The sequence below is a fragment of the Taudactylus pleione genome, unplaced genomic scaffold (assembly GCF_031769625.1).
Source record: "Taudactylus pleione unplaced genomic scaffold, aTauple2 ptg000053l, whole genome shotgun sequence".
NCBI lineage: Eukaryota > Metazoa > Chordata > Amphibia > Anura > Myobatrachidae > Taudactylus > Taudactylus pleione.
The window spans coordinates 14955478-14980354 of NW_028284455.1; positions in this window are offsets into that span (position 1 = coordinate 14955478).

The following is a 24877-nucleotide window of genomic DNA, read 5'->3' on the forward strand; positions in this document are numbered from 1 at the left end:
GACCAATGTATAAAACCTATTTATTGTAAATAATTTATATATAAAACATTAACAACATATTAGCCTTTTAATATACTGTATGGTCTACTTGAAAAATAAAAACAGTATCTCTATTTACTGTACTTAGTATCAGCTTGATCCCAGGTGGTGGATTATAACAAGACGAAGCAGTAGGGAAGCCGATGGACGGAATCTCCGACCGTCGGCTTCTCGACTGTCTAATCCTGGCAAGGGGTTAAATGACAAGCGTCGACATCCCGACGCCTGTCATTTTACCTACACCGGGAGCCCGACGCCCGGCTTCCCGATCGAAGGTGAGCCAGGCGCCGGGGCGGACAGCCGCACGGGGAAGGTTAGGTTAGGGGCTCCCGGGGGGGATATAGTGTTAGGCACCCCCCACAGGAGAGTTATTTTTTGGTCTAGGGGAAGGGGGGGTTAGGGCTAGGCACCCCTGGGGGGAGGTTAGGGTTAGGCACCCCCCCGGGAGACTTAGATTTAGGCAGCGGGAAAGGGGGGTTAGGTTTAGGCACTTAGAGGGGAGATTATGGTTAGGCACCCCTAAGGGAGGGTTAGGGTTAGGGGGGAGATTAGGGATACTTACCTAAAACAACATTCGGCATTTTCACCCTTGTCGGGTTGCCGCTGTAGGGATTTGAACCGCCGGCCGTAACACCATAGGATGGTTATTTTTATTACAATGTTGCTTTCAGATTGAATAGCTTCAAAAAGTTCTTATAAAGACAAATGATCAGGAACAGCTTAAATAGTCATATATGTAGTAAAAAGACAGATCCCATCTAAGTAGTGATCACACTTTTGCAGAACCTCTGAATAGGTCCTCAATCTGGTTATTTATAGACAAACCAGAGGTAATGAAAGTATATGTATATGGTAGCATATAAATTCTAGAACATTCTCTCTGGAGTTGTCAGATTGCCACAGGTCCAACAAGGTACATGGGTGCTGCAGATAATATATTTGTGCAGTATAGTGGAGCATGTTGATTGAACCCAGCAGCAACAGTATTACCGCTGCTCCGGCAGATGCAAGTAGTTCAACAGAGAGTAGGTCTGTAAGGTAGCGCAGCTATTGAGCAGTGGGCCCAACCTGCAAACAATCCTAAAGGCTGGGTACACACCTAAAGATTTTCTGTGAAACCATCCAACTAGTTGATTGGTTGGAATAAAAATCTGGTAAGGTATGAAAGCCAATAACAATCAGCAATTTGCTCCCAAACGCCGGAAAATGGACAAAAACTGTTGTTTGAAGAAATTGTTTAGATCAAACATTTAAAAACTTGTCTGAACGACCATTTTCATCTGTTTTCTGGCATTTAGGAGCAAATTGCTGATCATTATTTACTCCCTTTCCTTACCAGATTTTCATTCCAACCAATCAACTAGTTGGATGGTTGGACATAAAATCTTTACGTGTGTACTCAGCTTAAGGCAAGTGTGTGAATCACTCCACATGCTGCAGATTCTAGTCTGAGGCAGACAGTAGCAGGGGCTTCACCAGATGCGGTAGCCTCCAGATCTGGAGTTAAAGGTGGTTCTTTAGCTGTTCAGTAGTCAAGTATCTTGTTTCAACCAGCAATGCATTTTGTCCACCGCTGTGGACATTATCAAACTGCATCACTGGTTTGATGCAGCTTGATAAACTCCACATCGATGGACAAAGAGTGTTGCTGGTTGAACCCCAATGCTTGACTATTGAACAGCTAAAGAGCCAACTTCCACTCCAGATCCAGAGATTCCCACATTTGGTGAAGCCTCCGGATCTGTATGTATGTATTCTTAGATATGCCATGTTTTAAAAAAAAGTTAGACCCCCTTTACAAAAACTTGTAGACCAAATTAATCATTAACTTGAGTAGCAAACATTAACCACTTGGAGTAATGGTCAATGGAACATCATTAGGTCTTTTCAATTACACTGGTCAGCATTTTACATTTGTTTCCTGAGGTCAAGGTTTTCATAGGTGATCTTTTATATTTAGTGGATGGTGAATTCAAAAATATAACTCATTTAGCTCAGTCAGGTCAGGCTTTTTTGCTTTCTCTAAGTTGAAAAAAGTTAATATTTCATAAATAAATTATATGCTAGTTTGGAAATTATAATGTTTATTGTTACAAAGCAGACTTGGATTTGCATCAATTGTACAGTGTATACAGTCAGGTCCATAAATATTGGGACATTGACAGAATTTTCATATTTTGGCCTCTATTCACCACCACAATGGTTTTGAAATGAATCAAACAAGATGTGCTTTAACTGCAGACTTTCAGATTTAATTTGAAGGTAATCACATCCAAATCGGGTGAACGGTGTAGGAATTACAACGGTTTCAATATGTGCCTCCCATTTTTTAAGGGGCCAAAAGTAATGGGACTATCAACTCAAAAGCTATTTCATGGACAGGTGTGGGCTATTCCCTCATTATTTCATTATCAATTAAGCAGGTAAAAGGTCTGGAGTTGATTCTAGGTGTGACATTTGCATTTGGAATCAGTTGCTGTCAACTCTCAATATGAGATCCAAAGAGCTGTCACTCTCAGTGAAGCAAGCCATCATTAGGCTGAAAAATCAAAACAAACCCATCAGAGAGATAGCAAAAACATTAGGTGTGGCCAAATCAACTGTTTGGAACATTCTTAAAAAGAAAGAATGCACCGGAGAGCTCAGCAACACCAAAAGACCCGGAAGACCACGGAAAACAACTGTGGTGGATGACAAAAGAATTATTTCCCTGGTGAAGAAAAACCCCTTCACAACAGTTGGCCAACTCAAGAACACTCTCCAGGAGGTAGGTGCATATGTGTCAAAGTCAACAATCAAGAGAAGACTTCACAAGAGTGAATATAGAGGGTTCACCACAAGATGCAAACCATTGGTGAGCCACAAAAACAGGAAGACCAGATTAGAGTTTGCCAAACAACATCTAAAAAAGCCATTACAGTTCTGGAAAAACATCCTATGGACAGATGAGACAAAGATCAACTTGTACCAGAGTGAAGGGAAGAGAAGAGAAGGAAAGGAACTGCTCATGATCCAAAACATACCACCTCATCAGTGAAGCATGGTGGTGGTAGTGTCATGGTGTGGGCATGTATGGCTGCCAATGGAACTGGTTCCCTTGTATTTATAGATGATGTGACTGCTGACAAAAGCAGCAGAATAAAATTCTGAAGTGTTTCGGGCAATATTATATGCTCATATTCAGTCAGATGCTTCAGAACTCATTGGACGGCGCTTCACAGTGCAGATGGACAATGACCCGAAGCATACTGCAAAACCAACCAAAGAGTTTTTTAAGGCTAAAAAGTGGATGTTATGCAATGGCCAAGTCAATCCCCTGACCTGAATCTGATTGAGCATGCATTTCACTGGATGAAGACAAAACTGAAGGGAAAATGCCCCAAGAACAAGCAGGAACTGAAGACATTTGCAGTAGAGGCCTGGCAGAGCATCACCAGGGATGAAACCCAGCATCTGGTGATGTCTATGCGTTCCAGACTTCAGGCTGTAATTGCCTGCAAAGGATTTGCAACAAAGTATTAAAAAGTGAAAATTAGATTTAGGATTGTTTAGTTTGTCCCATTACTTTTGGCCCCTTAAAAAGTGGGAGGCACATATAGAAACCGTTGTAATTCCTACACTGTTCACCTGATTTGAATGTAATTACCCTCAAATTAAATCTGAAAGTCTGCAGTTAAAGCACATCTTGTTTCTTTCATTTCAAAGCTATTGTGGTGGTGAATAGAGGCCAAAATATGAAAATTCTGTCAATGTCCCAATATTTATGGACCTGCTTGTATATGAAATGGTGCACAAATACAGTTATTCTGAAAGAAAAGATCTTTTCACAGAATTTTGTGTGTGTTTTGCACCTGGAACATCTCTCATGAGGCACCAGCAACAGTCTGAATGCATATTCACATCTCAGCGCCCCTGGTACCTCTCTTCCATCACACAAATGTCTTGATAAAAGCGCACTCCTTGCTCCTCACTGAGATTGCTGCAGTTTTCAGGAAAGTATTCTAAATGCATGCTGAGGAAATGCATCTTTATAGACATACGTACACCAAGAGCCTGGTAGCTCTGAAGTGACCAATTGTAACTCCAAAGTAGGCGTAATACTGTACATTTTCCTCACAAAAGGAGTGATTTTTGACTTATCTAACATGGTGACTTGACCTCAGATGTAGCAAAACCTGTTTGGGTGATTCTTGCACTTTCCATTCATTTTGTAAAACAATTCACTCAGAGAGCTCAAGCCAGACTACTGGAGCAGCGAGCAGTGATATACCAGTACACCTTAACCCCCCCTCTCTCTCCCTGTACAGAGTTGCCAGTCATCACTGTAGAAACTTGCTATCTCGAGAACGTGAATATGCTTATGGAGATATTCCAGGTAAAAAACACACAAAAGTCTTTAAAAGGGTCCTTTCTTCCAGAATAACTGTATTTGTGTACCTTCATATATATACTGTACATTTGATACAAATGTAAGTCTGCTTTGAAACAATAAACATTATAATTTACAAACTATTATATAATTAATTTACTAAATATGAACTTTTTTAAATTTGAGAGAGCAAAGAACCTGACCTGACAGAGCAAAATTAGTAATATTTTTTAATTCAGCATCCACTAATTTAAATAGAGCACCGAAAAAATGTTTTACCCTAAAAATGACACAGACCAGTGTTATTTGCTAAACATGGTATGATTGTATCTATCTATCTATCTATCTATCTATCTATCTATCTATCTATCTATCTATCTATCTATACACAGTCGAGTCACATTATTATGACCACCAGCTAATAGCCAGAGCATCCGAGTGACTCAATGAGGTGCTTCTAGGTTGGCACAGGTATCTGGAGCCATTCAGACTGCAGTGCATCCCACAGCTGCTGAAGGGAGAATGGTAGAGTATCTTTACATCGAACACAACGATCGAGGTGGTCCCTCAGATGCTCAATTGGGTTCAATTTCAGGGAATTAGGGGGCTAGGGAAGTACTTGGTCGTGCTCGTCCAACCACTGTCGGACACTCCTAGCCGTGTGACATGTTGCATTGTCTTGCTGGACTATCCATCCACCTCAGGGAAGATAATCAGCATGTATGGGTGTACATGCTCTGCAAGGATGGATTCATAACCAAACTGGTCGAGGGTGCCTTCCACATGGATGAATGGGCCCAAAGAATGCCATGAAAACATTTCTTAGACCATAACGCTGCCACCACCAGCTTGTGTTCTTCCAGCAGTGGTTGCAGAGTGTTTGTTCTCTGATGTTTCTCATCTGACACACCAATGTCCATCCATTTGATGAAGCAGAAAACATGAACCATCATAGAAGGCAACCCTTCGCCAATCAGCGGAGGTCCAATTCCACTACAGAAGTGGAAATTGAACATTTTCCGCCCATTCACCTTCATTAGCAGAAGTGCAGTGACCATTCGTTTGCTTCGGAGCCGCATACGCAGCAGATTTCGCTAAACTGTCGCCTTAGACACACGCCTGGTGGCCCCAGGTTCATTTTGACGGTGAGCTGCTCCACTGTAGCGTTTCAGTTGGCCCTCACACAACGTCTTACCCAACGTTCAGCTCTCACATCAATGGCACATGGTACTCCGCAGTTTATACATCGGTTATTTGCAATGGTGCCATTTTCCAGTCACAATACACCTTCACCACAGCAGCACGCAAACAGTTCACAAACTGCGCTGTTTTACCCTTGGCCCAAAAGCTAATAATCATCCCTTTTTTCAACTTGGATAAATAGCCTCTTTTACCCATGACAGCAATGAGTAATATGTGTGTAGATGGCCTGTAGCATACCCTATATACCCACCAAGCCAGCACAAGGCTCATGACGTACTTAAAGGGCTATGTGCTGCCAACGTCAAATGTAGGAGGTGCTCATAATAATGTGACTCAACTGTGTATAAAGCTGTAGTATGATACATTGCTAGTTAAAATTAAGATAAAACAACAAGTCCAATAAATTAAATGGAATTCAAATACATACTGTACATGGTCTAAAAAGAGAATAGGTTACAATTTACAATCTGGATAAAACATTGAATGGCTTGATTATCCTAATTGATTGAACTGTTCTTCATGTGGGAACATTTGTGTCGCATAGGCTTTCTGAAAATGCCCAAGCGCATTAGAACAGTCTCTAGTTTGGCCTACAGGAACATGTTTCACAAGACAATAATAGGATGCAATCTCTCTGAGAGCAAATAAATCACAATTTATTTTCCCAGTTCTATATGCTATTGCTGAATCATTTTACTACATCAAATACCACTGTATCCGCACTATCATGTGAAATATAAGGATTTGGTGCAGATAAATTTGTAGCTGAAATATGAAAATGTCATGGGATTCAGATTTACAGGTCACAACAAGACCATTGAAATGATTTAAGATGTGAAGCTAATTTTAATACATCCAGGCTGTTCAGTGGAAAATTCACTTCAGTCCAGTTCCCAATAGACTGCACATCTTGCAGAATATTAGTACATCTCCACAAATAATGTCACCATATTACGGTATAAATCAGATCTATTCATTCCTTTATTTTTTAACAGCTGTAAATATATTTTGTATGTGTTCTGCTTTTAATATACTATGCGCTAATTCAAAGAGTCGTGTTGGATCTTACAGCCCAGATGACAAATCGGTCTGACAAACAACTTCCTTTAGGTCACTTACTGTACATACATTTTAAATCAATTCATACCCCACATTTTTTAAAGGCAAATTTTGCAAATATTTCTAGGAGTCAGTCCTTTAATGTTAAGTTGTGTGCTGTCAGAATACTGTACCTCATCTTGTTATCTAACCACATCATGCATAGGACATTTTGAAAGAACACAATTTATCCCTTTCATGAAAAAATATCAATCTATCTTCCCACAGTAAAATGGTATTTGCCTACTTCCCTCTGGTAAACTGAAAATTGCCTTGCAGAATGCTAAAGCTGAAATGTTTGTTTGATCTGCAGAAATCACTAGCAGAAGGTTGTCTCATAAAAGCCTGGGGCTAACAATAGCTATTACTGAGGTGTTCATAATCCACTGCTTTTATTGCATCTTGAATGCATGTGTGCCAGAACAAGTGTTTTTCTTGATCCACAATTCAGTTTGCCCTCAGGATGATTAACATTTTAATGGAAAGGAGAAAAATATGGACTCCGCATGCGCTCCCAAAAAAATTGTTTTGGAGTTTGCATTTTACTTTCTAATAATTTCTTACGGTAAAAAAGAGTAGTTACATTAATTTTTTTATTGGGGTGCCATTTTTTAGAATATAAAATAAAATAATTGTATTTTTCATTAAGGGGTCTATGTACAAAGTCTTGGAGAAAGATAAAGTGGAAGGAGATAAAGTACCAACCAATCAGCTCCTAACTGTCATTTTTCAAACACAGCCTGTAAAGTGACAGTAGCTGATTGTTTGGTATCTTATGTCAATCCTCTTTATCTCTCTCCAAGACTTAAGTACATATCAGACCAGTGACGGACTGAGGCTGTACATTAGCCCCCGCAATCCGCCCTGTGTGCGCGCCTGCGAAGGGGGCGTGGTTTAGCTTCAAGGGGACATGCCGCGAGTCACAGGGGCCTGGCTGACCGGCATGCCCCCCTCTCTTCCTGGCCCACTGCTGCCACCCCTTCCCTCCCGTGGAGCTAATACCATGTATCTGGCGGCGTGGGGTGGAGGGCCCACGAACCGGCCTTCCGCCCTCCTCGAACCGGCCCTGGGACCATCAGCCCTTCTGGCAAATGCCAGAAGGGCCAGATGGCCAATCCAGCCCTGTATCAGACCATAAAATTATTCTCCACTTGATATGATGGTTTCCAGTATCCTTTCAAGCAAACTCTATCAGATAGAGATAGAAAGATTTCTTCATCAATGCAACCATAGAATAAAGAGCAGATTAGTGACATACCCAGGCTACTTACAGTTACATAGATCTTTGTCTTGGATGACTTTAACTCTATCAGAGCTGGGATGGGGACCCTTTGTAAAAAATGTAAAACTAAACAGATAACATTACATAATAGGTAGCAAAGGCTGTCACATCTGCAATTTGTTGCATTTGGTAAGGACTCTTATGCTGGGCATATACTATTCAAGTATCTGGGTGATCTGCCTAATATCATCAGATTACTGGGATAATTGTACTGTGGATGAGCACGACATTGAAAATATTGATCGGTCGACCTGCCAAATAGTCCAGCAAGTCCGTCCAATGTGAGTAAAACTGCATCCGGCAGTGTATGCACTGCGGTGGCAGACTGACGGACATTTCCCTTGTTCCTTCACAGGCGAGGAATGGGAAATGTGCCAGAAATCATGGCCAATACAAAGTGAAATATCTCACAGTGTATGTCCGTGATATCTGCATGGAGTCAGGATGCCAGATAGTATGTCTGTAGGTCTGACACACATTTATCTGTCAATGTATGCCCAGCATTGGGAATCAATTGTGACTCTGACATTTTCATGTGGCTTCAACCAGGAATATTTCTAATGCTTAACAATGAGGCACATAAGGCGGAAGTGGAGAAAAGTGGTGGTTTCAATAATCAATTAAGTTTTAAAATAATATTATGATATGTTAACAGAAATAAAAGACATGTTTACGTCTCTGATGGCATACAGACAGTTATAAACCTGGATAATCCGGTGCTATAAAATAATAAAACATTATCATGGTCAGTTAGCAGATGCTTACAATGCAAGTAAATCTAAATGAAACCAAATAAAACACATACAATATTCTGTATTTGGCAAATATACATATCCAACTAATATTATTAACACATTTTAAATAGTTTCCACATTATATTTACTTATATGAGTACAAGCTATTATAGGTTATATCACCAAGGAAAGAACCTACAAGCGGTTGAATACATTGAACTTTAATGTGATTACTAAATTGGAGTTTGCTGTGTGTCAGAAAATATATTTTCTTTCACGTTAATACCTTTATCTGAAATATCTTCAGCACTATTAATCTCCAGAAACCAACATATATATATTTGTGAATGTTATCTATAGCTCCTTTATATGAAATGGCTTGTATTTTAGGTTTAGTGGTTCTTTAATAACACAGTTTCAGTGTGAACCAACAGGTCTCGTTCACTAATTTTGTGAGAAAAGGAGAATTAATTTAAGATTTTATCCTCTATTGCACGGTAATATATTTACTAAAATACGTAAACTTCCATTTATGAATTCCTGTGTCCTCCCTGCTTATGCAATCACATGAAGCTTTTGTAGAACTAACAAATCTTCAGTATCTCCTTAATATACCATAACCCTGCTATGGGGCATATTCAATTAGGGGCGAAAAGCCATTTTCGGCGAAAAAGTTTCGCCGGTGACATAATTTCGCCAGGCGAAAACTTATCCCCATATTCAATTCCAAAGTCTTTTTGCTGGTGCGGATAGTCAATGCATTGGAATCGGCGAAAAGGTTTCACCTATAAAAGCTGGCGGAATAAAATGCAGAATTGGGGTTTTGGGGTGCAAACTTGCGGGAACCACCTTGCACCCTTGGGACAGCCCCCCAAAGGGAAACTGTGTTAAAAAAAAGTTTTAAAAAACTTAAGAACCCCTCATAAAAGTACTTTCATTTTGGTGGCGAAAAAAAACAAAGTTGGGGGACAAACTTAAAAAATAACGAAATAGACTCTAGGGGGGTCCCCAAGTATGCCCCAGGTGTTTTGAAGATTACCGGTGCTTGCGGAAGGTGGATTTTTTTACATTTTTTAAAACCACATTAGCAACTTAAAAATATGCTGGCACCCATTTTCATGTACCCCAAATTTGCTGGGACGAGTTATTTTGATGAAAAAAGATGGCTTAATGCCATTCTTCACCACTTATGCAAAGACGCTAATGACAAGCTCTTGGAGAACCCCCCCCAGATTAGCTTTATTAGGGGTACTATAACATCCCTATAGTGATCCCCTAGGTTAGTGCAGCTTTTCGGGGGGTACAGACTGTTTTTGACAGGACTTTTTGCTGGTTTCGAATTCGCCGGGTGCCGTGTTTGGCGCTTTCTAATTAAATACGGGGATAAGTGGCGAAGTGCACAATACTTTTTCACATGGAAAACCAGCGAAGATGGCGAAAAGTCAGGCATGCGAAAAGTACTTGATTTTTCGCCGCTAATTGAATATGCCCCCATGTCCAATATCCTTATTTTCATGTGCCAATTATGAGACTACTGAGCAGATTCAGTGTTAAAATCTAGCACAGTCCTGTTCTATGCATGCTTTGGAGCTAAGGAGCTCATTCAGACCTGCTCGCTAGATGCATTTGCTTGCACCCAACGTACGCAAGTCCAGCGCACGCCCAGCAAGGCATGCAATCGCATGGAAATGCATTAGCACGCCCACTATGTCTTGGCGTGTGATCACTTTGTTTATGCAGACGCCCACCAGCCATACATAAGATGCCCACTTGCGCACGTCATCTCCTGGAAGTGCATGAAAGCATTGGTACATCGAGTACCATCAGATGCGATCGCAGCACTTGATGTTGACTATACCCTGCTGCAAGCACTGTGATCACTTCAGTGTGAAATTCAACCAGGTGACATGTACAATGACACTGCCTATTAATTATGCACGCCTCTGAAACGGCGTTAAGATGCTCAGGCACGCCTGCGTTCACACCTTCACTCCCCAATTTCTAGTGGCCTGCCCCTGTCACTAGCCACAAAACGGCCTCTCCTGTCACTCATTCAGCTGGGCTGTCTATGCTGGGCAAGTGAACGCTTCCCGGTCTTTCGCATAGGCCTGCACGGGTTGCAAATATCAGCCAGCTACAAGCAAACGCATCCTAGTGAGCGGGTCTGAATCAGCTTCTAAATGTATGCAACTACTGGCGATGTAGTGTCATACACAAACCAAACACATCTCCTTTTGTGACTAAAGTGGTGTAGCTGGTTGTAATGATGCGTTCTCATGTAGGCTAAGTACAGTAAAGGTGTACCAATGAAATTGCAGGCTAGTCAGAGTTGGGCGTACACATAAATACTCCTAATTTTAGTGGGATATTTTGCTCCTCATATATGAATTGTGCAAGTGTGCACTGATACTGATTATGGTAATTAAACCAAGAGTATGAAGAGGGGCGATCTAGATGCAGAGATGCATACAACCCAGCATATGGGTGAATATATTACTTCATGCAATGCGGAAGCAATTATGGCCCATTAGATTCTAAATGAGTAGGTTTACCAATATGGAGGTGTAGCTTAAGCAGAAAGTGGTTCTAATTAGTAAGATCAATGGAGTATTTGAGAAGATTGGAGGTGTGGCTGTGGAGTTTGGAAGTGTGGTCAATTTGTCCTGGCAAAACACCATCTTCCCGACATCAGATGTTGCGTGTTTTGTATTCAATAAAAGTACCTCCCTCATGATCGCAGGCACCATTTCACACGGGTCGCTGATAGTTTATGGTGGGCTGTAGCACTAAGTCAGTGTCAGAGAAGGGCTGTGGGGTGCAACTAAGCATTGCTGTGGCAGACTGTGAAGGGCTGTGGGCTGCCTGCAGCCGTGCCACCATTAAAATATTGTGAGTATTGTGAGTCGCAGTGTAAACTTGTATAATTTGTTAAAAAAATACATTTTAAAGAAAAAAACATCACCTCTAATAATAAAGGGAAATTTTTACTGCCAAAAAATATAAAATTGCCAACATGCCATATACCACACACATTGGCAAGGAAAGGCTCAGGCCTTGGCCTTTATTTGCGAGTGGTGCCTATAGAACTGCTGTCAGTCAGGCATCTTCTTCTGTAACCTCACATGATGATGCAACACCTTCTCACTCAAAGGCAAATTTACTAAAGTGAGAGTTTTTAGAAGTGGAGATGTTGCCCATAGCAACCAATCAGATTCTATATATTATCTTCTAGAAGGTGCTAGTTAAATGTTAAGTAGAATGTGATTGGTTGCTATGGGCAACATCTCCACTTCTAAAAACTCTCACTTTAGTAAATATACCCCTCAGAGTCTAGAAGATGTGTCAAATATAAAACAGGCAAATCAGTGCAGAAAAAAAAATGCTAAGGCTGAAGAATTAACTGTGTGTTCAGAAATGTCACAAATCCCTGAGGACAGTCTAAGGGTGTCCAACAGTGTGATGTGTAAGCCTGATATTTCTGATACAGTACTCTTAGAGAAACCTCCTTCCACTATTTCTGCACCCTCTGCAAATGTGGGGATGAGCAGCACAAGTAAAGATGGTGATATAGAAATTGAGGATGCTACCATGGAAGTGCAACAGGATTAGATGGATATTTGTGTAGTTGATTCCGTTAATGATGTTGATGATGAGGATGTTGTTTGTGTAAGTCAGGCACCAGTGGCAGCAGTTCTTAGATAAGAAGAAGGCCATTGTCATGCCTGGGCATAAGACCAAAAAATGTATCTCTTATTTGTGAATCTGCATAAAAGACTGAGCTGTGTCCGCAGCTGAATCAGGGCCTTAGATATCAAATCTGCTACAACTTGAAGAGCACATCAAGGAGTCTGCTATTTATCTTGGTGAGGTGCATATTGATGCAGTTATAGTTTCTACCAGGATTTTTGCATCATCTGTTGCTGCTACCTGCAGGATTGTTGCATCATCTGTTGCAGCTGTTGCAGTAGATGAGTATTGTGGTTATGAACCTGGCAAGCAGACTCAGATTCCTTTTTGGAGGAGAACTACTCTTTGGTGCCAAGCTTAATAAAATTATTTCTCTCACAACAGAAGGTAAAAGTTATTTTCTTTCTTCCTCGGCTCCTAGGCCAAGAGAAATTTAATTTTGTTTCTTTCAATTTCTTTGTAAGTTGAGAGGCTAGGTGGCTGCCAGAGGACAGTTATCTATCCAGAGAGGAACTTGCTTCAGATAGGCTTGGACAAGATGCCATCCAAAATCTAAACCATATAATAAGCCCTCTGATTATTGCCCCTGTGGTCATCTTTTCCTTTCTTTGGACAGGTGGTATCAGATCACATCAGATATGAGGGTGAGAAAAAAGATTTTGAGGGGTTACAAAATATATCTTTTGAGGGCTTCTCATTGTTTCTTTACCACAGCTCTTCCCAAAGACCACATCACACATTTTGTTGTAAAAAATTCAATATCTGATCTATTCCAGGCAGAAATTATTATTTCAGTCTTGTAGCAAGAAAGGGGAAGGGGCTTCTACTGGCCAGGTCCAGGTAACTGAAGCAAGTCACAGCTCACCACAGCAACACGTTTCAGATTAAAATCCTTTATCAAGGTGGTGTGGTGAGCTGTGCCCTGCTTCAGTCACCTGGACCTAGCCTGCACTTGGGGACTCCATCCTGACTCTCCCAATTCCCAGGTGTGAGGATGGAGTACTTGTTTGGATCTCTAATTAGCCTTTCATGGGTTTTACAGTTGTTGGAGGAAAAAAAAGAAAACTTCTCTATTCCAGTAATGCTTATTCTTATAGTGTGAGAGTAGTACATCTAAAAATTACTGAGACTTTTGTGAAAGACTGAGGGGTGATACCAGACCTCAGCTTCTGACTACAGGAATGATAGGTCTACAAACACTGACTTCTGATATAGAAGGCTGATTGAAGTTCCCTTCAGTGATGTGCGGTCTGGTGGGGCAGAACCTTTCCTGTCATACTTCAGTACAATCCAGAGTTTTGACTATAAAAATTCTAAGCAAAATGTAAAGAAAATACATATAATAAATATTTTCTTCATATTATTCTAATCAATTTTATAGTCAAAACTCTGGAGTAAAAAGTGTATGGCAGATAAGGCATTGCCTCCCCTGCCTACCTTTTCCGCACATCCATGATCAGAACTCATCAAATTTCTAGCACTATATACTGCTACACCTTTGTATAATGCCCACATGAACCCTTGGGTTCATATATGTATCTGTAAATCTTGCTCTGATACTAGTAATTGCCTCCCCAGTCATTTACATCACCTCACATCACTGGTTCTCTTCTCTCTTTAGAGTTACAATACTTTAAAGTTAAGCACAATTCATACCTTGTAAGGTATTATAAATTTGATACATTCACATCTAGGGTTGCTTCCTTTGGATGCAATTTTACCTACTGCAACTCAGCACCCCTTCCCATAGGGACAGCTTCGTTACATCCCCAGTATTTCAGTGTCCCTCAGAGGAAGGAGTAAATGGGATCTTTTGTATTCACCATAAAATCCTTTCTCCGATTCCACTAGGGACAGTGGACATCCACCCAGTGCAGGTGTTGCTGCTTTATTTATTATTTTAGATTTTACTTTTAACATGTTTAATCCAAAAGATTCTTGACATGTTTTTAGTAAGTTTCTTCTCCTTTGTTGGGCTTTGCTAGTAAATAAGTGAGAACTTGAGGCTTCAGTGGTATAGAAGGAGGATAAGCCAATGTTCAAACAAGTTAAGTTGAAGTGCCAAGCTCCTTGGACTCACTATTATACCCCAGTGGTAGAGTGTCCGCTATGGAATCTGAGAAATAATTTTACAGAGGGTCCAAATAAAATCCACTTTTTCAGAAGGTCAATTCCAAAAGGTTGACTAGTTCTGAATGTCGACAGTTAATAGGTGAACATGGTCATTAGGTCGATCATCATTTTGTAGACATGTATTTCAGTTGACAGGGTTAGATGGTCAACACATTGAAAAATTTGTCATTTAACATGTCAATACTAACATTTTGAAACTTTTTTTTTGGTATTTTGGCCAAACCCTAAACCTATCCCTGTCATTCTAAACCTAACCCTAAAAATCGTGAAAATCCATGTCTACATTACCATTTAACCCTATTGGCCTAAATACATAGCTACAGAATGAGGTCGACCTAATGACCATGTCGACCATTTGTCTGTTGACATTCAGAATGTGTCGATCTTTTGAATGTCTGCCTTTTTTTATTGTCGGCCAATCAGCCGGATACCATCTTTACTTACAAACAGTTTAACTCCTAATGAAGTATTCTCAGGGGCATTTTAAGAAATAAGGAGACCTGTATGAAAATTTCTATGTGACCCCTCAGACATAATGGTTGCAGGGTGTGTGGTGTGCCCCCTTGACTCAGGAGCTCTGCACCCATTTTAGACATGCCACTGAGTATTCATTCTATTGCTGCGTAACATTTATAAAGACAAGTAAAAAAAAAAATAGCAGCGTAGCATTATCAAAAGCAACCAATAAAATTCTAGCTGTCATAATACTGTTTAGAAAATTATTATTTAAGGAAATATCTATTTTACTGGGCAACTCCACTAATGGTGACTGGCTGCATGAGGTACTCAGAGTAAGGAAAGTAGGATGGGGTTCAGGCCAGGTGAGAGTCTTGTCCCTGTCGCTCCCAGATTTCAGACACCTGGCATGAGGTTCTGCACATAATTTATCATAGGAAAGGTTCAGATGCAGCAGTCATTCTGATGGGGATGCTTTCAGGATATCGGCGGGCGCTATCCTGCCTGCCGATATCCCGACACCCACATCCCAACATGGGACTAAAGATAGGCGTCAGGATTTTGATGCCTATCTTTAGTCAAACTGCTAAATCCCGACACCCGGCTTATTGAATGAACGTAAGCCGAGTGTTTTAGCGTGTAGCCACGGCGGGGGAGGGTTTGCTTTATGGACCACTGGGGGGGATTTAGATTAGGCACCTCCACGGGAGGGTTAGGGTAGGAAAAGGGGGGGTTAGAGTTAGGTACCACTAGGGGTGGTTAGGGTTAGGCATCCCCAGGAGGGATAGGTTTAGGGTGTGGGGTGAATCGGTTAGGTTTAGGGTGCGGGGTGAAGAGGTTTAGGCACTAACGGGGGAAGTTTAGGGTTAGGCACTAGGGTGGAGGGTTAGAGTTAGGCACCACTAAGGGAGGGGTAGGGAGGGGAGAGGGGAGGGTTCGGGTACTTTCCTTTGGTTGTCGGGATTTTGACCCGCCTTTGTGCCGCTGTCGGTATTTGACCGGCGGCATGATATACCGATTCCAGTCTGATGTTCCCTGTAACTTTAGATAGAGAAATTAAAAGGTGATTTTCTAGCTTTAATACATAGTCAACAGGACAAAACTTTTTAAGGATGCCATTGGGGATTTATATGATGTGACAGGTCCACTTTAATACCGAATCTATTACCTTAATCGTTTACTCACATGGGTGCAGAGTGCTAATTATTGTAATGTGCACCTAATTGCCAGCAGTTTATGTTAAGCATAAAATGCACAAAAATCCTTCTTACAGTGCAATTTTGGAACAAAATGAATGACCGTGAGAAATAGGTTAATAAGCTACATTTGTTAAATGCTTTACCTTGTCTTGGAGGCCTTGGTAGTTAATGTAGTTTCCCTTTATTTGCAGCTTCTGTCATCACTGCTGCACATGACTGATGTAGCTGCCTTCATTGCTTTACAAAATGACAGTGACACAGATAAACAGCTCCGACCAACAACCTATTGATAATAATGGACATGGTACAGGGGACTAGAATATTTTGCCCAGCTTTCAGTCACATTTTGCTAAAATTATATGACAAACACCATTTGTAAAGTTTAATAATTTGTATGTAGAATTTTATTTTAGAAAGAGTAACACACATGTACCAGATATAACATTGAATATACTAGCCAATCCATAACCTAGAACTATCTTTTCTCTGTCTACCATGCTCCTTCTCAATAAATTGTTTAGCAGTGCCCCTAACAGAGATGGTATAAGAAGATGCAAGGCTTCATGTATTATTCTCCATGACAGAGCCAATGTTTCTGTGATTTATCCATGAGATTTAAAGCAGTCTGTGACCGGATGGCTTCCAGCCCGGACTCCAGATCACAGTATGGGGTTTTGATCCCCACTAGACCTTGGGGTATCAGGGATTCCCGCTTACCGTCAGTGACTGCCTGTCACTGACTCGACCCACTGTGCCGAGGGCGAAACGAAGCTGCCACACCAAACTCTACCATCGGCGTTTGGAACTGCTTCTTAGGTACATTTAGGCTCCTATCGCCAGCACCTGAAACTGCTCTGCTGTGTATGTGTCGATTAACTGTGTATGTGACCACTAACCTCCTGTTTGGTGTCAGCTGTTCCCACCTGATCCCTCGCAATGGACAGGACTGCACGGTAGCGGACAGAGGGCTTGAGTTTCGGAGATGCCTGACTTAACCCAGAACAGTAGGAGAACGAAATAGCATTTGCCGCAATTCTGTTGGTCGCAGGGTACAGATGTAGTTGAACTAAAGGCAAAACGTGTTTATTGCTCAGTCTTAAAGAAGACCCTCCCTTCCACCTGAAGAGGAATATCATACAGAAATCAAACAGCAGTTTTTCTCCACAAAGGATTTTCAAAGATGTACACATACAGGGTTCACATGCCCTCTTTTTATATAATTCTTACACACAATATCACAGGGGGGTAAATCCGCCCTGTGCTCCTCTTAACCAATCATGCTTTCTCACATAATATAAATAACCACATCTTACATGTCAAAGGAGTCACCCAATTTCCTCCTTTCTAATCTACCACCCAAACCTAAACACAAACTGATTTATCATACAATATAACTGTCTCCTAAAATGTTGATATACCATTTCACAGGGAATAGTAAATGACATTCATCCTTCCCAATGGAAGTATCTATCAGTTTGACATTTCCAACCTTAACACATTCAGTGACATCCAAAAGGGTCTTCTCAAAAACAAACAAATTGTCTTTTCAAAGGAAGTGCTGTAACTGAAGGGTTTGGCCATATGACACTATTCACACCTTCACACAGAAACCTTCCAGCCAGAGTTCACTGACCACAACTGTCTTTCTATTCAGCAGACCTCCTGCTAGGAGATGACAATCAGCATCTAAATTCCTACAGCCCCAGAAGCTTGTCATGTTGTATACAGTCATATCCAAGAAGTGCATTTTCTTTACAAAATATACATGTAAAATCATACGTTGTAAATACACTCACATTTTATGCCTGTGCACAGCCTCAGGCTTTGCACCCTGCAGCACTGGAGCCCAGGACCTGCTGTCCTGGCTCAGTGCTTCGCATACCATTTTAAATGCGTTTTTATTTTTAAACACTCGGCGCCTAGCGCCTGTACATTTTAAATATGGCTGCACAATCTTTAAAAAAAAATCTTGTGGTTCATTCACAGAAACATCGGCTATTTCAGCAATGCGGAGGCTATTGCATTTGGCCTACAATGTCCATTCTGTTTGCCGTTGACTCACAAGACAGTAAGAAAACATAACAATAAATACAACTTCATGTTCCTCCAATGAGAAACGTAAATTGGTATTAAATTGCATTGAAATTAGCCACTGTTGAAATGATGAGACTTTTATGCTGTAATGTTAGCTGTTCTGCTTTAGGATACTAATGCAAAAATACCAACTACCTTTATACTATATGTAATAAACTCTCACATTTTAGTCCTAACATGCACATCTCAATTTGTATTACAAATCTTCTGGTCGAGTACAGGCTGAGGTAGTGGTGAACAGTTTATAGCAGTTACAATAGAACTATTCAGTGATTCTCTGTAAGGGTCCTTGGAGTTAGGTCACAGAGCCTATTGGCTGATAGCAGTTTTCTTTTCTCTACCTTTTACTGCAGGACAGGAATCTGGATGCTATGAGCCTGATCTGTCATTGGCTAATGGTGTTTCATTTTCTATCCTACACTGAACTGCAAATGATTGCTGGAGTTCAGTGAAGGACTGGAGTGGAACTAATGTACTATCAGCCAATATACCAGTCTGACAGCAGTTAGGAAATTAGTTATAATAGGAGTACACAGATGGAGGAAGCATACTACTGCCAGGACAATACAACTACTTTTAAACATTTAACACGATTAGACCAAGAGAAGTGAATTTCATGCCTGTGCCTTCCAACACATATTAAGCCCTGACTACATACTAATACATTCTAATGGGATGTAGTAAGGAAGCCAGCGGTCGAAATGCCGACTGCCAGCTTCCTGACAGTGAAATCCCAGCATGGGTCTAATGATAGGCGTCTATATTTAGACGTCTATCAAATCCCGATGCCCGGCATACCAACATAGGTAAGCTGGGCCTAGGGAGGTGATAGCCGCGGGGGGTGGGAAGGTTAGGTTTAGGGACTCCCAAGGGGCCTTAGGGTAAGGCACCTCCCCAGGATGGTTAGGGTCAGGCTAGGGGAAGGGGGGGTTAGGGACCCTCCAGGGGGAGGTTAGGTTTAGGTACCCCCTTGGGAGGGTTAGGTTTAGGGTGCGGGGAGGGGGGGTTAGGTTTAAGCACCCCTGGGGGGGAGGTTAGGGTTAGGCACTAGGGGGGAGGTTAGGGTTAGGCACACTTAAGGGAGGGTTAGGGTTAGAGGGGGGGAGGGGGAAGGGTTAGGGGTCATACCATCTTCATGTGCCGGCCTTTCAGCATTGGTATTTCATCCACTGGGCTTAGGTCCAGCGGTAATTCATACCGATTCCCTCAAAACAGTTCTGAAATAGGTTTTTTAAATGAAGTTTAATATTTTGTAAATTATCAGACTTCAACAACAGTCTTAAGCTGGCCACACACTAGACCAACTTACATCCAACCAGCCAACTTGTTGATTGGTTGGAATGAAAATCTGGTAAGGAATGGGAGTAAATGATGATCAGCAATTTGCTCCTAAATGCCAGAAAACAGATTAAAATGGTCGGTCAGACAAGTCTGTTAAATGTTTGATCTAAATAATTTGTTCAAACAACAGTTTCTGTCCATTTTCCGGCATTTGGGAGCAAATTGCTGATTGTCATTTGCTTCCATACCTTACCAGATTTTCATTCCAACCGATCAACTAGTTGGCTGGTTGGGCAGATAATCTTTAGATGTGTGGCCAGCTTTACTGTAGGTGTTTGAAGCATATTTAAGGCTGGTCAAAAAGTCTTGGACATTTAATGAACACATTTGCTATGCTCATTTTTAACATCTGTTGAGTGAAGTACTTATAATAACATGCAACTACATTCAGTATGTCAAAAAGGGAACATTTTAATGAGAATTCAGGGGTAGAGCAGGTGGATTAAGGCTTCAGACTCACTGGGAATTGTGTGTTTTTGGGTAAAACTCAAGTGAAAACAGATGTGAAATGAGTTTGACATACAATTTATTATTAGCATAGGGGGTCATTCTGACCCGCTTGCAAGTGCAGGACGCTCGCAAGCGGGTCGATGTTCCCCCACTGCGCATGCGCACGACGGAGGGAGCTCCGTCGTGTGCATGCGCGAGACCCGGCGAGCGACGGGCTCTCCATCGCTCTGGGTCTCGCATCAAAGGGGGCGTGCTGTCGATGTTGATTGACAGCATGCCCCCTTTGGTGGGCGTGCCTGCCAGACGGAGGCGTTCCCATGGGAACGCCTACCATCTGAAGCTGGCCCCACTGACATCACTAGTGATGTCAGTGGGAGTGATTTTGGCTCTGATAGAGCCAAAATCACTCCAGGGCTTGCGGCAGCGAGACCCTATGGCAGGATCTCCGTCGCAAGCCCGATGGTCGCGATGGTCAAGACCATCGCGACCATCATCATGGATGCTCGCATGGGAACACCTCCGTCTGGCAGGCACGCCCCCGGCACGCCCACCAAAGGGGGCGTGCTGTCAATCAACATCGACAGCACGCCCCCTTTGGTGCGAGACCCGTAGCGATGGAGAGCCCATCGCTCGCCGGGTCTCGCTCATGCGCACGGCGGAGCTCCCTCCATCGTGCACATGCGCAGTGGGGGAACATCTACCCGCTTGCGAGCATCCTGCGCTCGCGAGCGGGTCTGAATGACCCCCATAGTTTCTACTTTCTAATCATTTGAGGTCACTCTAGGCTTCCTCAATGTATTTACTTATTATAAATGCATGTGAGTTGATCAAGTAGCATTAGGAAGAATACAACTCAATACATCTGAACGCTAGTAAAAATATAAGTTATATGAGGTCATTGAATCAATGAATTTCAGACCCATTTACATGTGTTGTACTAGCTTTAAAAACATCAGTCACATGCATGTAATGAGCAATAGTGGATGTGAGGCCTTCTCTGGCTACCTGGGTGACAAGGGACTACTTAGTCTGCACTATACATAGGATATTACTGTGTACATCATAAAAAAAAGTGTACAGGCACATTTTTACCATTGTAAATATTCAAACACAAAAAGGTGATATGTAATAAATACAATTCCAATGTCCCCTCACTCTAATTATTAATGCAAAACATATCTGAGGCTAAAAAGAGCAATAATAAATGGAAAAACTTAAATTATTGTGGGGTATGGCCTAGTTGGCTGAAAAATGTTTACTGACATTTTAATTCTTTCCACAGTGCACATTCCAATTGAAGAATTTGTGCAGAGTTCAAAATTGTTAGCTCTGAAATCTGGCATGAAGGCATTGTGCTTCTGTACTTTCTGTAATGCACAAGGTGAATGATTAGGCTCATTTTCCTGATTGCAAATGTAAATTACTACATGCCTGCAAATGCTGCAGTACGTATTTAACTCTAGTATCCAGTTTCAGTATTTTGGGCCATGCGTGTCACTTCTATTAAGCTAACGATAATGGCCCTCATTCAGAGCCGTTCGCTATTTGCGGTCGTTCGTTTAAAAACAAGGGGTGGCTATTCAAATGATCCGTACGCACATTGCAGTCTGTTCACACCTCTAAGCCTGAACGAACGAGCAAAACATACGCTCGTTTATTTGTTAAAAACGCCCCCTGGCCGCTCGCACCATACGTCATGTCCGCTATTTATTAGATTAATCGAGTACATCGACCAGCGTATGAACTGCTCGCTATTCTTGTGGTTGGTGTTTGCTACCACAAATTTGCGAGCAGTTCTGGCTATAAAATAACCCAGTGACGTGGTCATTGACGCTGCTGTTTTAAATATACACACCCATAAAACGCCCGTTTTGACCTTTAAGCACGCCTGCGTTCGGATCTCCACTCCCCATTTTCAAGCACCTTCCCCTGTTACCACCCACATACGCCTCATTCTGTCACTCAAAATAGCAGGCACTCGCTATATAGCGTACAAACGATTTTCGGCCGCACTGACTGGTTCGCGCATGCGTACTAAAAAGCGTACGCATGCGCAGATGTGCAAACATCGCTCGGAACGAGCGTACTGCCGCTAACGAGCGGCTCTGAATGAGGGCCTATGTCCCTATAAACAGCGCTTGAGGTCTATTAAAAAAAGATGGGCTCAAGGTAACAATATAACAATTAGATGTACAATAATAATGAATATACCAGAAAAAACAGCAGAAATTACAATAATAACACACACCAAATTAGAAACATTGTGTCATGCAGCAAAACGCTTGAGACAGACATAGCAGTAAATCATAATTGGAAATGCAGCACTAATTAACCACAGGTAAAGCAGTGGACCTAGGGCCTGATTCAGAGGCGCACGCTGTTTGCGAGCGCTCGCTCTGAATCAGGGTGTTTTTTCTTTTTTTGTTTCGGCCTCCATGCCGCTCGCAAAGATCTGGGTGACCACCCAGAGCTAGTGCGAGTGGCCTGGTGATGGTAGTGATTATCGACGAGACCCTGCGGGAGGGTCTTGGCTCCCGCAAGCCAGAGTAAACTTCCTGCTCTAATAGAGCAGGAAGTCCACTACTGACATCACTCATGATGTCAGTAGGGCCGCCCACAAATGGCAGGTGTTCCTAAGGGAACGCCTGCGTTTGTGCAGCCACCCTCCATCCCCGCCCACAAAACGGGGCGAACTGTCCATCAACATCGACAGCCGCCCCATCTTGTAGTGAGCCCCGGAGCGACGGAGCTTCTGTCGCTCGCTGGGGCTCGTGCATGCGCAGTGGGGGCACATCGACCCGCTTACGAGTGCTGTGCACTCGCGAGCGGGTCTGAATCAGGCCCCTAATTCCATGGTGCATGTGCAGGTAAATTGATCTGTGATCATTCAGTAGCAGCCTGAAGGTAGCAATTAGTATTCAAAGACTGCATATATTTTATGCTGCATGAGTTGCCGTCTTCATACACTAAGGACCTCATTCAGAGTCGGTCGAAGTGGCCGCACGGTCGTACGCCACCGATGTTCGCTATACTGCGCATGCGTAAAGTTCGCAATGCGCGTGCGCAAACTAGCCGCTATGATCAGAAATTTTTCTCTCCTTGAACACAGCCAGGTCGGTAGTTTGAGTGACAGATTGAGGCATTTGTGGGTGGTAACAGGGGAAGGTGCTTGAAAACGGGGGAGTGGAGATCCGAACGCAGGCGTGCCTAATTATGCGAACAGCGTTTTATGGGAGTGCATACGGTTTATGGGAGTGCATAATTAACAAAGTAGCATCATGGCACATGTGACATGGGAGGTTTTTACACTGACATGATCGTAGAGCTTAAGAGCTTAAGAAAGGGTATGGTCAACCTTAAGCTCTACGACCAGTTGCGATTTTTCCCGATGGTCTCGATTAATCCTTATATGCCCGGAGATGACGTGCAATGCGTACGAGAAGGGGGCAGATTTTTTTAATTCCGGTCGCTTCCTCCCCTTGGTCAGCCGATCCGAATTTAGGGACGCAACTTGCGAGGGAATCATTTGCATATCCAGCCCCTTTTCCCGTACGACTGTGCGGCCGCTTCGACCGACTCTGAATGAGGTCCTAAGCAGGGCCGCCATCAGGGGGGGACTGCCAGTACTCCTGTACTGGGCCCGGACAGCTGAGTTGATTGCTAGTTAATTACTTGTAACACGGGACAGCTGACACTGCTGTAGTGCTTACCGGAGAGTTATATGAATGAATCATCGCAAGGCTAAGTTGTGATGAGTCATTCATTAAATCTCCAGACATCACTAGCAGCACACAAGCTAGTGCTGTCAGGTGCTGGATTCCCCTAGCATATCTGTGATCCACACTGCAGCCTGGAGGTCAGGTGGTTTGTCATCCTCACAGCCCAGGAACAACACTGCAGACACAGCCCAGTAAGTACCACATGGATCTCATTTCTTGTGTCTGCAGCTCTATGTTCTCTCCCTACCACCATGATATCTATCCCAGTCTCTCTCCCCTGTCTGTACACTGTATTTGACTGTAGTGAACTCTATGTAGCTTAGTATGTGTGCCTCTGCCCCTCCCCATCCCACTCCATGGGTGATTATGCCTCACACCTCCATGAGTGCCTCTATCCCCTCCACTTCCCATTAGTGCCTCTGCCTCCTACTGCAAATCCCAATTGTGCCATTGCTTCTTTTCCACTTCCCATGTGTACCTATGCACCTCCTTCCCTCCCTATGAATGCCTCTGCATCCACTCCCACTTGTGTGACTCTTAACACCTTTTTACTGTCTTTATTCCTGTGTGTCACATTCCAGACCTGTCCAACTTGTGACTCTCCAGCTGTTGTGAAACTACAAGACCCAGATTACACTCCCGTGATTAGCTGGTAAAACATGCTGGGACTTGTAGTTTCACAACAGCTATAAAGTCACAGGTTGGTCAGGACTGCATTATGCCATCTTTTTCCCCATCCCATCTGTACCCAAATCTTTTTCTGCTGTCTGTCCACATTATTCACTTTTCTCTTATGCCACAACTTTCTACCCTCTCATCTACCACATCTCCATTCCTCATGTCTGTCCATCCTCGTCTCCTGAATGTTCTACATAGAACCATGGCCATTGGCTGGCGGTGAGAAGAGGCATGGATGAAGGGGAAGAACAACCAAGTTTAACACCACAATCTAAGGATACCAGGTAAGTACGATTCTCATTTATTTAATCACTCAGCACTCTACACTACACTTTTACACCCTCAGGGCTTTGGGAGAGGGGGGGCCCTGTATGATCCACTTGTCCTGGGCCCTG